At 36.3% G+C, this 13,008-nt stretch overlaps 1 protein-coding gene across 6 annotated transcripts in view; it reads left to right on the top strand.

Moving 5' to 3' along the window:
- MPDZ (multiple PDZ domain crumbs cell polarity complex component) overlaps nt 1-13,008 on the top strand; it is a 668,265-nt gene that overhangs the window by 192,144 nt on the left and 463,113 nt on the right. The gene's annotated exons all lie outside the window — the stretch shown is intronic.

The raw sequence follows: 13,008 nt of genomic DNA, 5'->3' as shown, positions 1-13,008 counted from the left end.
AACTATCTTGATTGTGCTGGTGGTTAGAGACCTGTAAGTATTTGTCAAAACCCACAAGCCAGTACAGTAAAAAAAAAAAAAAGTGAATTTTATTATGTGTTTTACAGCTTAATAAAAGAATAAAAGGGAGTCCATCTGATTTTAATAATGTCACATCAACTTTATTTAGGTTAGTGTTGGTATGAAGTATCTTTTTTCTGTGACCTTATATTTAAAAGATCTTTTTAAAAAGACCCTGATGCTGGGAAAAACTGAAGGCAGGAGGAGAAGGGGAAAACAGAAGATGAGATGGTTGGATGGTATCACTGAGTCAATGGACATGAGTTTGGGTAAGCTCTAGGAATTGCTGATGGACAGGGAAGCCTGTGTGCTGCAGTCCATGGGGTCACATAGAGTTGGACACGACTGAGTGATGACTGAACTGAACCAAAATTTCTGTGACTTTATATTTAAAATATTATTTATTTTAAAACTATTTTTTTCTTTTTAATACAATTACAATCTTTATCTTTTAATTGGTCTGTTTAACTCCTTTATACTTAATGGAATTGCTGATCTAGTTTGGTTTAAATTTATCTTCTTGTTATTTGTTTTCCATTTGGCCCATGTTTTTTTTTTTTTCTTATTTATTACATTCCTTTAGATAAATAAAATACATTTACTTAATTTTTCTCAATTTTTTCTATTTCCCTTTTTTAACTCTACCTTTTTTCTTTGCTTTATCAGATTTCCATCTCCAACTCCTTTGTGGATCCATGTCCCCTATCCCCTTCAGCTACCAAGGCTTCAGGGAGTTTGCAATTCTGTCTTCAAATTCTTCTCTTGTTTTGGGATCTGGAATTTTGTCTTGACTTTTAAAACCCAGATGCTTAATTTCATTTAGTTCCATCTTATACAGCATTTCTATGTGTTTACAGTGAGAGGGGCTTTTGTTAGTTTCTTCATTCTCCGATATGAAAACTTCAGAAATGAAAATGGCTTTAAAGCTGATTTGTACATTTGGGGAATTTAGAATAATGTTCTGTGACCAGAACATACAGTTCATGTTCAAGGGAGTATGGTGGTAAATAACAATGTGGGGATAAAGAATCAGATGATGAAGAGCTTTGTATATCGCTTTCAGGATTAAGGATATTCTTGCAAATATATATATATATATATACCATACACACAAAAAAGAGTTTAAAGAGAGGAATGATATGATCAGACTTGTATTTTAGATAGGTTATTTTGGGTGATCTGAGGGATCAAGATTAACAGCCACTGATGTTTATGGAACCCAAGACCTTTGCTCCTTCTCTTTAAGCAATTCTGTTTCATAGGGAAACTTTCCAAAGACCTTTATACATGTTCCTCAAACTTTCTCTATGGTTTGATTTAATTATCATGAATTTGTCCTACTTTTATCATCAGGGGAAAAAAGGTGTTTGCAATTTGAGGGAAAAAAGGATTCAAGATCTCTGACTCCTAACTGAAGATATATTTATATATTCAATAGGATAAAACAAAAACAAGACTAAGGAACCAAGTGTAAAACTATATAACTGAAGCAGATGAATAGTGAGGAAACAAAGGAATGCCTTTGCAGTGATAGTGTTCAGAAAAGCAAGGTAATTCATGCTTTGCGGCCCTCTGCCAAGGGAACACAGAAGCCCCTCATGGAGCTCACATCAGCCTTTCCCTATGGTGTGTGCCTCCTTTCAGATTTGAAGGGAAACTAATTCCCAGCACCTAACATTTCATTTGAGAAAAGGTGCCTGGTAACAATGAGCTATGAGAGTGGACAGAGGGGCTGATTCCATCAGGCCCCATCAGAGTTACAGAACTATAACTCAGGGCTGAACTTTCTAAGTACAACCCTCCCTTTTGACTCCCACCCACACTGGTCTGCCCTTTTTCTGAACTCATATTATACCATGTAGCTTGACATTTGTTTTCTAATTATTAAAACATAATTTTCTAATGAATACAATTTATTAGATTTTTACTAGACTCCAGGGATACATTATATTCTATGTACATATGCACATTAATAGTGTAGTTTCATTTATTTTTACAAAAACTCTATGGAAGTTAAGCACTATTTCCCCCAATTTACAAAAGAAACCACAGAAGTTCTTGAATAACTTGCCTCAGATAACCCAGTTTATTCATTCACTAGCAAATATTTATCTAGCATCCATATTTCAGGTTCTAAATTTAAGTGCTTGGCATGTATGTTTTATTTAATCCTCACATCTCTGGAAACAGGTATCATGATCATTGTTATGCAGCTGTGGAACCTGAGGTACTGCGTAGCTTGCCCACCATCACATATCTAGTAAGCATGAGCTTATAACCCATTACTGAACTTCTTCAAAGTCCACGTGCTAAACCATTCCTTCATAATGGAATCTACTCCTGAATTATCCTGTACTATGACTTACATGGCAGGTCCCCTGATACATTACTGAATTGCCTGATGCCTTACTGATACATTGCCTGATACATTACTGAATATAAAGAGAAAATGTATTGATACAAGAGAAGTGCCAAAATATCTCTATTTAATCATAGCAAGAAAAATCCAGGGAGACATAATATATAAATATCTCATTATCTGACATTATTTAGGCTTAGAAGTTTGATATGAGGTCATCTTTCCAGACATCTCAAACAAAATTATTTACATGTCAGCCATTTTTAACGGAGACACTTCTAGCAAAAACTGGAGCCTACCTTATTACACCAGGTGATCAATATAATTTACCCCTAAGTAGGATCATTGTCAGAAACCATTTTTAATTTGCTATAATGTAATGATACTAATAAAATAATTTTATAATAACTTATCTCTGAATGAAAGTCTTTAACTCTTAACAGCTTTAGCTTATTCATTCTCACAATAAATATGTCCTTCCATGGTAACATTTTAAAATTTGCTGCTTCTATTTTCTTTGTTTTGGGAAAAACACATTGGGGCCCAAAATACTTATGTCTAAAGTAAATAGACTCTGAGTAAGAGTCTGAGGTTACCAAACAGGTGTAAAAGATAAATATAATGACTCTTTTCAGCATTCAAGGGCCTTTTAAATTTCCTTTCAAGTTTTTTGTTTGTTTGTTTGCAGAGGGAAAGGAGGACCAGGTTAGAATTCCCAGAAATCTGATTCTTGGTCAGTGGAGTGTTTTTTTTTTTTTAATCTCATTTTTATTTATCATCCTACTTATAACAATATGCACCTTGTACTGATTTGCACCTTATGTGGCTCAAATGGTAAAGAACCTACCTGCAATGCGGGACACCCTTGTTCAAGCCCTGGGTTGGGAAGAGCCCCTGGAAAAGGCAATGGCAACCCATTCCAGTATTCATGCCTGGAGAATTCCATGGACAAAGGAGCCTGGAGGGCTACAATTCATTGGGTCACAAAGAGTCATTCACAGCTGAGCGACTAACACTAACTAATGCTTATAATGATGATAGCAGCAAACATCACCTATCAGACATTATTCTTCTTCTCTGTTCATTTCTTCACCTTTTTTTCTAATTCACTAAACTTGAACTCTGAATAGAATGGGGGGTGGTACTGGGATGGAGAGGGCAAAATGGAGTTGGTGCTAAAATATTAGATGCCAAAGTTAAATGTCATTAGTTATCATTTATATATAATTTCATATTTCAGTTGAAGGCATTGGAACTCTGAGATCAAGAGATAGTACTAGTTTGCATACTAATTGGAGGTGGGACACAGAACAAGAACTCCAAAAATCCATTCCCATTTTCCTTCAATGTTACTATTATTTGCATATTGGAATCATTGCAGATTTCATTTCCTTTTGGAATGGCAGTATAATAATGCTCTATAATTTATTCTCATTATTTTTCATCTTTAGATCAGTCTAATTTTTAGCTGTCAATAGGATTTGTAGAAAATAAAAGATAAATATAGTTCATATAAACTAGTCAGTTATAAAATATTTTCTACTCACCTTTTCGTATGAGGGAAAAAAGAGGTCCATGAACTGTGAAATACAGCATTAAACTTTATATCAAAATTTTTAATGAAAGATTCCCTTACTAAGATATAGTTCTTGAGCACTGCCATGGTCCCTAGTGCTCTTCTAGGGACTTGAAATACCTCAATAAGTAAAATTTACAAAAATTCCATTCTGATGTAGTTTACATTCTCACAGGGAAAGCAATAATAAACAAAAATGTAATATGTAAGTAATTTTTATTGGATATCAGAAATGTAGAAAAAAAATAAAGACTGAGTAAAGTGAATGGGAAAGAAAAAGAGAGAGAGAAGCAGGTGGAGGTGCTGTGGAGGTTGTGGTTCCCAAAGCTAATCTGCTTATTTCAATATTGAATTGTTTCTAACTTTTCCATGGATATAAATATTATCTTCTTAGCTATTATATTAAACTCCTATGTCTTAGCCTTTTTATTACAGTCTCCATAGGGCCGTACCTTATGATTAGTTCAATAAATAGTTGATGATTTAATACATGGTTATTTATTTAATGGATAGTCTTCTCTTAAAACTATGTTCTGATTAAAATTGGCCTTTGGAAGTGACACATTAAGTGGACGTTAAATGTTCATTTAAAAGTTTAGCTCTTTTCTTAATTAGCCAAAGCATTTGGGGAGTAAGATTTAGCTCTTTTTAGAGCACCAAAAATTTTAAAGTTCAGATGTTTCCATTAAGCCACAGTCACCCATTAGTTAGGGTTCCTAGCCCTTTACTTTGATATCAGCTTAAGTGCCAAAAATTCTTCATAACTAGAAGCAGGGCATTAGGCAGAAGTCAGAGGCAATGATGGAGATGATGGAGTCCAAAGAATGATGACAAACTCTATTTTTTGGAAGCTATGTCATCTGTCCATGAAAGATATTCTGGAGGTTCAAGTCAACTACAAAAAGAGCACAGCACACTCGTCTGCACTGTGGGATTGTTAGGCTTTGGTAAATACTTCTTGTTTACATGGCTATTTAGAGACAGGACTAAAAACTGAGTCGCTAGAAATTTATTTAAATATTCCTTCAACATTACTGTTATTTGCATAACAGTCACTGCAGATTTAATTTTCTTTGGCATTGAGCAAAACCTACAAGTGATTTTAGGCTGAAATCAGAGTTCTGTCTGGCAGTGAGCAAGATAAAGTCTATGGCATCACTGCTCCTTTGAAACAATAAACACAATCTGATAATGTAAGTTAAAATGGAAATCAGAAAAAATCAAAAGCACAGTACATTTTTTAAACTTTTTCGTTTTATAATAATGACAGTGATGAAACTGACTGACATTTGAGTATTTACTATATATCAGGCTCTCTTTGCATGTTTTACCTGCATTAATTCAATAAATCCCCCAAACATTCCCACAAGGCAAAATCTTTATTATTTCCAATTTACAAAGGAAGACATCTGAGACAAAGATAGGGAGCTAGTTCAGTGATTACACAGAAAGAGAGAGTCATGGCATCAGTCCATTCTGGAATCTTCAGTTCAGTTCCGTTCAGTCGCTCAGTAGTGTCTGACTCTTTATGAACCTATGAGCTGCAGCAGGCCGGGCCTCCCTGTCCAACACCAACTCCCGGAGCCTACCCAAATTCATGTCCATTGAGTTGGTGATGCCATCCGACCATCTCATCCTCTGTTGCCCCCTATCCTTCTGCCCTCAATCTTTCCCAGCATCAAGGTCTTTTCAAATCAGTCAGCTCTTCGCATCAGGTGGCCAAAGTATTGGAGTTTCAGGTTCAGCATCAGTCCTTCCAATGAATAGGAACTGATCTTTAGAATGGACTGGCTGGATCTCCTTACAGTCCAAAGGACTCTCAAGAGTCTTCTGCAGCACCACGGTTCAAAAGCATCAATTCTCCTGTGCTCAGCTTTTTTATAGTCCAACTCTCACATCCATACATGACTAGTGGAAAAACTATAACCTTGACTAGATGGAACTTTGTTGGCAAAGTAATGTCTCTGCTTCTTAATATGCTGTTTAGATTGGTCATAACTTTCCTTCCAAGGAGTAAGCATCTTTTAATATCATGGCTGTAGTCACCATCTGCAGTAATTTTGGAGCCCCCCAAAATATAAAGTCAGCCACTGTTTCCACTGTTTCCCCATCTAGTTGCCATGAAGTGATGGGACCAGATGCCTTGATCTTAGTTTTCTGAATGTTCAGCTTTAAGCCAACTTTTTCACTCTCCTCTTTCACTTTCATCAAGAGGCTCTTTAGTTCCTCCTCACTTTCTGCCACAAGGGTGGTGTCATCTGCATATCTGAGGTTATTGATATTGATATTTTTCCCGGCAATCTTGATTCCAGCTTGTGCTTCATCCAGCCCAGCATTTCTGATGGAATCTTAGAATCCTGCTAGTCAAAATGTTATACTTGGCCTGCAGCACTGGCTTCCCCTGGGAGTTTGTCAGACATAGAAAACTCAAGTCTCACCCAGATCTCTTGAATTAGAATCTGAAACTTAACATGATCCTTACATGGTCCTTATGATGGTTAATATGAGAAGCACTATTCTACAACATCCCAGATAATTGTTTTTCTAACACAGGGAACTCATTAATCCACTGTCATCCTATTCTTCTGTAGGATGACTTTCACTGAATTTCCTTTAACTTTTTTTTCTTTTAAAATTTTTCTCCACATTTCAGTTTCCTATGACTTCTACCTTTTGGTCTTCAGGTTTTATCTTCAAAGCCTTTTAAGGTTAACTCATCTTCTTATGATATTCCTTTAATGTTTGAGTACACCTATCAGTTTATATATGAAATCACTGTTCTCATCTTCTGACTATGTCCTCAACCCTGAGCTACACTCAGGTCAAAACTGATCATTTTCAAAAAACATCCAATTTCTTTTAATTTTTAATAAGCCCTGCTTTCTGTCCTGGATACATTACAGTATATAAATTTCTTCTAGATATGAACTGCATTCCAGAGGTGGTCAGTTAACTTCCTTATTCTGGGAATCTTTCTTCCATCCCAGATATTCTTACTGGGTCCCTTGTGTTTGCTTTTTTATATTTGAGAAGTGGTGGTATGATATCATTCTGTTGCTGCTGCTGCTAAGTTGCTTCAGTCGTACCCGACTCTGTGTGACCCCATGGACTGCAGCCTACCAGGCTCCTCCATCCATGGGATTTTCCAGGCAAGAGTACTGGAGTAGGGTGCCATTGCCTTCTCCATGATATCATTCTATATTTCATTTAATTCTAAAAATTCTCTAGCTATACCTTTCACACATTTTCCTTCTGCTCATGGTAAAGGAAAAAGTTTTGTTCTACACTATGGTCTTTTTCTTCCTGACCTTTCCATTAGTAAATTGACTCAAAACTTCTTTGTTTACTAAGCACCAAGCTTACTGCTTTAAAAAATTGGTAGAACAAAAATCAGAGATTTTCTTCAAAAGTCAGATATTCCCCATTGGGAATATTTCAGTTTTCTGCTGTATTTTTAAAACTTTTATAGGCATGGCTTAAGACTTCTCAGATACTAAAATATTACTGTTACCATGTGAAAACAAATTCAGAATCTAGTATTGAAAATCATATTCTCTGTAGATCTTCTTTCTAGTAATCTAAAGGAAAATGAACATCTAGGTAATCAGAAGTCTTTTAAGAATCCAAGATTTAATAGTTGTCAAGCTTTAGAGTATAGGAGTATCACCAAAGAAGTAGTTAAAATTTAAATTTCCAGAACCTTAGACTCTTAATCACAGGGCCTTAGGAATGGGCTAGGAATTTTTAATTTTAGTAGGAATCCCCAAAGACAAGTAGTTCACAGACTACAATTTGAAGATCTACATCTTTCACAGAATTTTTGTTTCTTCACCCAGTTGGTCAGTATCTGCGTCATGCATATTTCATTTTATTTGGCAGAAAGTTATCATCATTAACCAATAGTCACTAGATACCTTCTCTACAATAGTCCTCACAACAGATACCTAATAAAAATCATGTTAAATCTTTCCAAATGAGAAGATTCACATTTACTGTCATTGTCATTCAGCTTTACCAAGAAAACGCTGCTAGAAAAATGACATCAGCAGTAAGGGCAGGCCAGAGAGTTCTCAGTGTTCCAAGAATTTCTGAGGATATATGTCTCCTTGACACATTATACACATGTACAGTGTCATTGTCAGTAGCTGTGTCTTTTAATACAAATAAGGAGATATAAATGTAAAATAGGAGGCTGAAATCTCATGTCCTATCTCCATGCCCATAATTTTCCATTTCCTTTCTAAGACATTTCCCCTGATAAGAAGCTTTATGAAAGAGCTTTACTGTATATATGAATAGTCCAAGTGTATAAACCAGACTCAAATTTATTACATATATTTCCAGATTTAAATGGGTTGAGAAATGGGTCAAACAGTCATAAATACCATTATGTAATTTACTATTACCTGTTTTTTGAGATTGTACTTAAGTAACTCTTGCTTTGCCTCGATTCAGCAGAAACTCTTGATGAAACAAAAATGAAAAACCTCTCACTGGTAAATTAGTCCCAAGTATTGGAGTATTCTGGGACTCTGAATTTATTCAGGTGTTATCCATTTATTTAATGTTGGGTGAGCACAACAAAGTGCACATGTGAAAGTTACGGTTTAATTGAAAAGCATATAGCATAACTGAACTAGACCCTGCTGTATCAGGCTAAAAGTAGCAGCATGTGGGGCTAAGCTTTTTAAAAATCTAATTATAAAAAGACCTATGGTAAAGTTGAGCCAATGCCTCCAAGCCAATATTTAGTCTTTTCAATAGGTAATGACTAAACATTGGATAATTTACAAAACCTGGCACTGTATAGCACTGATACAGACAAGTTAAATACAATACACACACACACACACACACACACACACACACACACACACACACGACTCTCCTTACAAATCACCAGTCACTTGATTTATAAATTCCTCTAAGTACATATAATCTAGTTCATGTGTCTTTTGGCTCTCCTTCAGGATTTTTTACTCTTAACCTAGAATATATAAATAAGATTTTCACCTGGTAGAAATCACCCTCTTATTCATCATTGGAAGTTCAGGTCAAAATATAAACTCTCTGATATGGCAGGATGGCCTTAGTGTTACAAAGCTGATAGACATAATGAGTAAGAAACTTTCATCCAAATAACCTAAAATAATATATATTGGTGGATTTCCATGATCAAATGGGTGCTCTATTCTGCCTGTTTCCTGTAGATCTATAAAGGAGTGGTAACTTGGCTAAATGTGGGAGTTAGAAGGAGCCAGTTTTCATTAGCTTTCCCAGATGACAATTATTTTTTTTCATAATCTACAAAAGACAGTGGATTGGGCTGGCTTGTTAGAACTCAAAACTGGGAAGTTTTACCCTGATCTTGGTTTCTGGCAGATTTAATTATCTTGATTTTTGTTCAGAAATGAGCTTCAAGAGATTTGAAGTAAATCAAATCTTAAAAGGTAGTGTTAGTTGCTCAGTCATGTCAGGCTCTTTGCAACCCCATGGACTGTAGCCCACCAGGGTCCTCTGTCCAAGAGATTTTCCAGGCAAGAATACTGGAGTGGGTTGCCATTTCCTTCTCCATGGGATCTTCCCAACCCAGGGATCAAATCTGGGTCAAGGGCTCTTCAGACCAGAGCATGAGACTTTGTGGGCCCTGGAGGCTGAGAGGACACTTTAGTTTAAATCAAGTGACTACTGACTTGCAAGGAGGTTGTCTTGAGATGTTTGTGTGTATGCTGCTGCTAAGTCACTTCAGTTGTGTCCAACTCTGTGAGACCCCATAGACAGAAGCCCACCAAGCTCCCCCATCCCTGGGATTCTCCAGGCAAGAACACTGGAGTGGGTTGCCATGTCCTCCTCCAATGCATGAAAGTGAAAAGTGAAAGTGAAGTATATGTGTGATTTATTTTTAATTTCTGTATCAATGCTATACAGTGTCCTGTTTAACTTTGGTAGTCTTTGAGCATTTCCTTTATTATCCATGTACGTGCCTTTCATTCTGTAATGAACTTCCTCATCTTTCACATATGTTAAAGGTTTGTGTCTAACATTTGTGAGTTTTGATCGCGGAAATCTCATCTTGCAACTGCTAATTCCAGCCTTGGTTTTTCAAAAGTATTGATTAACATTTCTCAAATGAAGAATCTCTAAACTTAACAACTGTTAGCTGTTATTTGTTCCATTTAGTTGTAAAATATTTTTTGCTTCATATTGGGACCAAATTTAGCCCTGAGTTGGCTGTTAAAGTTTTAGACAAATATTTAAATATAAATATCCTCATTTATTACATCAGGAAATCTTGCTACCATAGTTAAAGAACATTCTTACACCCAATGAATATATTCAAATATAAGAATTGAACTTAATTACTGTAGCTTTGTAGTATAGTCTGAAGTCATGGAGCCTGATTCTTCCAGCTCCATTATTCTTTCTCAAAATGGGTTCGGTTATTTGGGGTCTTTTGTGTTTCAATACAAATTGTAAAATATTTTGTTCTAGTTCTGTGAAAAATGCCACTGGTAATTTGATAGGTTACATTGAATCTGTAGATTGCTTTGGGTAGTATAGTCATTTTCTCAATATTGATTTTCCCAATCCAAGTCCATGATATATCTCTCCATTTGTTTGCATCATCTTTGATTTCCTTTATCAGTATCTCATATAAAAGTTTTCTGGGTACAGGTCTTTTGCCTTCTCAGGTAGGTTTATTCCTAGTTATTTTATTCTTTTTGTTGTGATGATAAATGGGATTGTTTCCTTAATTTCTCTTTTTGATCTTTAATTGTTAGTGTAAAGGAATGCAGGATATTTCTGTGTATTATATTTTGTATCCTAAAACTTTACTGAATTCATTGATGAGTTCTAATAGTTTTCAGGTGGCATCTTTAGGATTTTCTATGAATAGTATCATGTCATCTGCAAACAGTGACAGTTTGACTTCTTCCTTTCCAGTCTGGATTCCTTTATTTCTTTCTCTTCTCTAATTGTTATGGCTAGGACTCCCAAAACTATGCTGAGTAATAGTGGTATGAGTGGACATCCTTGTCTTGTTCCTGATCTTAAAGGAAGCTCTTTCAGTTTTTCACCATTGAGAATGATGTTTGCCATGGGTTTGTTTTATATGGCAAACTTTTTATTATGTTGAGGTGGGTTCTCTCTATGCCCACTTTCTGGAGAGTTTTTAATCATAATTAGGTGTTGAATTTGGTCAAAACCTTTTCCTGCACTGTTAATATTAAAATGATCTTTTTTTTTCCTTTATCTACAAAACAGAAATGGAGTTACAGATATAGAAAACAAACTTGTGGTCCCTAGGTGGTAAAGCAGTGGGGAGGGGTAAATTGAAAGATTGGGATTGACATATACACATTGCACATGCATGCACACTCAGCCACAACATACACACTACCATACATAAAGTGGATAAAAAATAAGGACCTATTGTATAGCACAGGAAACTGAACTCTAAAAAAGAGTGAATATATGTATGCTACTGCTGCTGCTTAGTCCCTTCAGTCATGTCCAACCCTGTGCAACCCCATAGATGGCAGCCCACCAGGCTCCTCTGCCCCTGGTATTCTCCAGGCAAGAACGCTAGAGTGGGTTGCCATTTCCTTCTCCAGATATATGTATACGTATAACTAATTCACTTTGCTGTACACCTGAAACTAATACAACATTTTGAATCAGCTATACTCCCATCAATTCAGTTCAGTCCAGTCGCTCAACTGTGTTCGACTCTTTGCAACCCTATGGAATTGTTAGGCTTCCCTATCCATCACCAACTCCCAGAACTTGCTCAAACTTATGTCCATCGAGTCAGTGATGCAATCCAGCCATCTCATCCTCGGTCATTCCCTTCTTCTCCTGCCTTCAATCTTTCCTTGCATCAGGGTCTTTTCCAGTTGAGTCAGTTCTCTGCACCAGGTGGCCCAAGCATTGGAGTTTCAGCTTCAGCATCAATCCTTCCAATGAATATCCAGGACTGATTTCCTTTAGTATTGACGGCTAGGATCTCCTTGCAGTCCAAGAGACTCTCAAGATTCTTATCCAACACCACACTTCAAAAGAATCAATTCTTTGTCACTCAGCCTTCTTTATGGCTCAACTCTCATATCCATACATGACTCCTGGAAAAACCATAGCTTTGACTAGACAAACCTTTGTTGGCAAAGTAATGTCTCTGCTTTTCAATATGCTATCTACGTTGGTCATAGATTTTCTTCCAAAGAGCAAGCGTCTTTTAATTTCATGACTGCCGTCACCATCCACAGTGATTTTGAGGCCCAAGAAAATAAAATCTGTCACTGTTTCCATTGTTTCTCATCTATTTGCCATGAAGTGATGGGACCAGATGCCATGATCTTAGCTTTTTAAATGCTGAGTTTTTTTTTCACTCTCCTCTTTCACTTTCATCTAAAAGCTGTTCAGTCACTTCACTTTCTGCCATAAGTGTGTTGTCATCTGCATATCTGAGGTTATTGATATTTCTCCCAGCAATCTTGATTCCAGCTTGTGCTTCATCCATTCCAGCATTTCGCATGATGTACACTGCTTATAAGTTAAACAAACAGGGTGACAATATACAGCTTTGACGTACTCCTTTCCCAATTTGGAACCAGTCTGTTGTTTCATGTCCAGGTCTAACTGTTGCTTCTTGACCTGCACACAGATTTCTCAAAAGGCAGGTAAGGTGGTCTGGTATTCCCATCTCTTTTAGAATTTTCCACAGTTTGTTGTGATCCACACAGTCAAAGGCTTTGGTGTAGTCAATGAAGCAGAAGTAGATGTTTTTCTGGAATTCTTTTGCTTTTTTGATATTCCAGTGGATGTTGGCAATTGAACTCTGGTTCCTCTGCAATTTCTAAATCCAACTTAAACATCTGGAAGTTCTTGGTTCATGTACTGTTGAAGCCTCGGTTGGAGAATTTTGAGCATCACTTTGCTAGCGTGTGAGATGAGTGCAATTGTACAATAGTTTGCTCATTCTTTGGCATTGCCTTTTTTTGGGATTAGAATG

This window comes from Ovis aries, chromosome 2 (assembly GCF_016772045.2).
Source record: "Ovis aries strain OAR_USU_Benz2616 breed Rambouillet chromosome 2, ARS-UI_Ramb_v3.0, whole genome shotgun sequence".
Lineage (NCBI taxonomy): Eukaryota > Metazoa > Chordata > Mammalia > Artiodactyla > Bovidae > Ovis > Ovis aries.
This window is presented reverse-complemented; position numbering and strand designations above follow the sequence as displayed.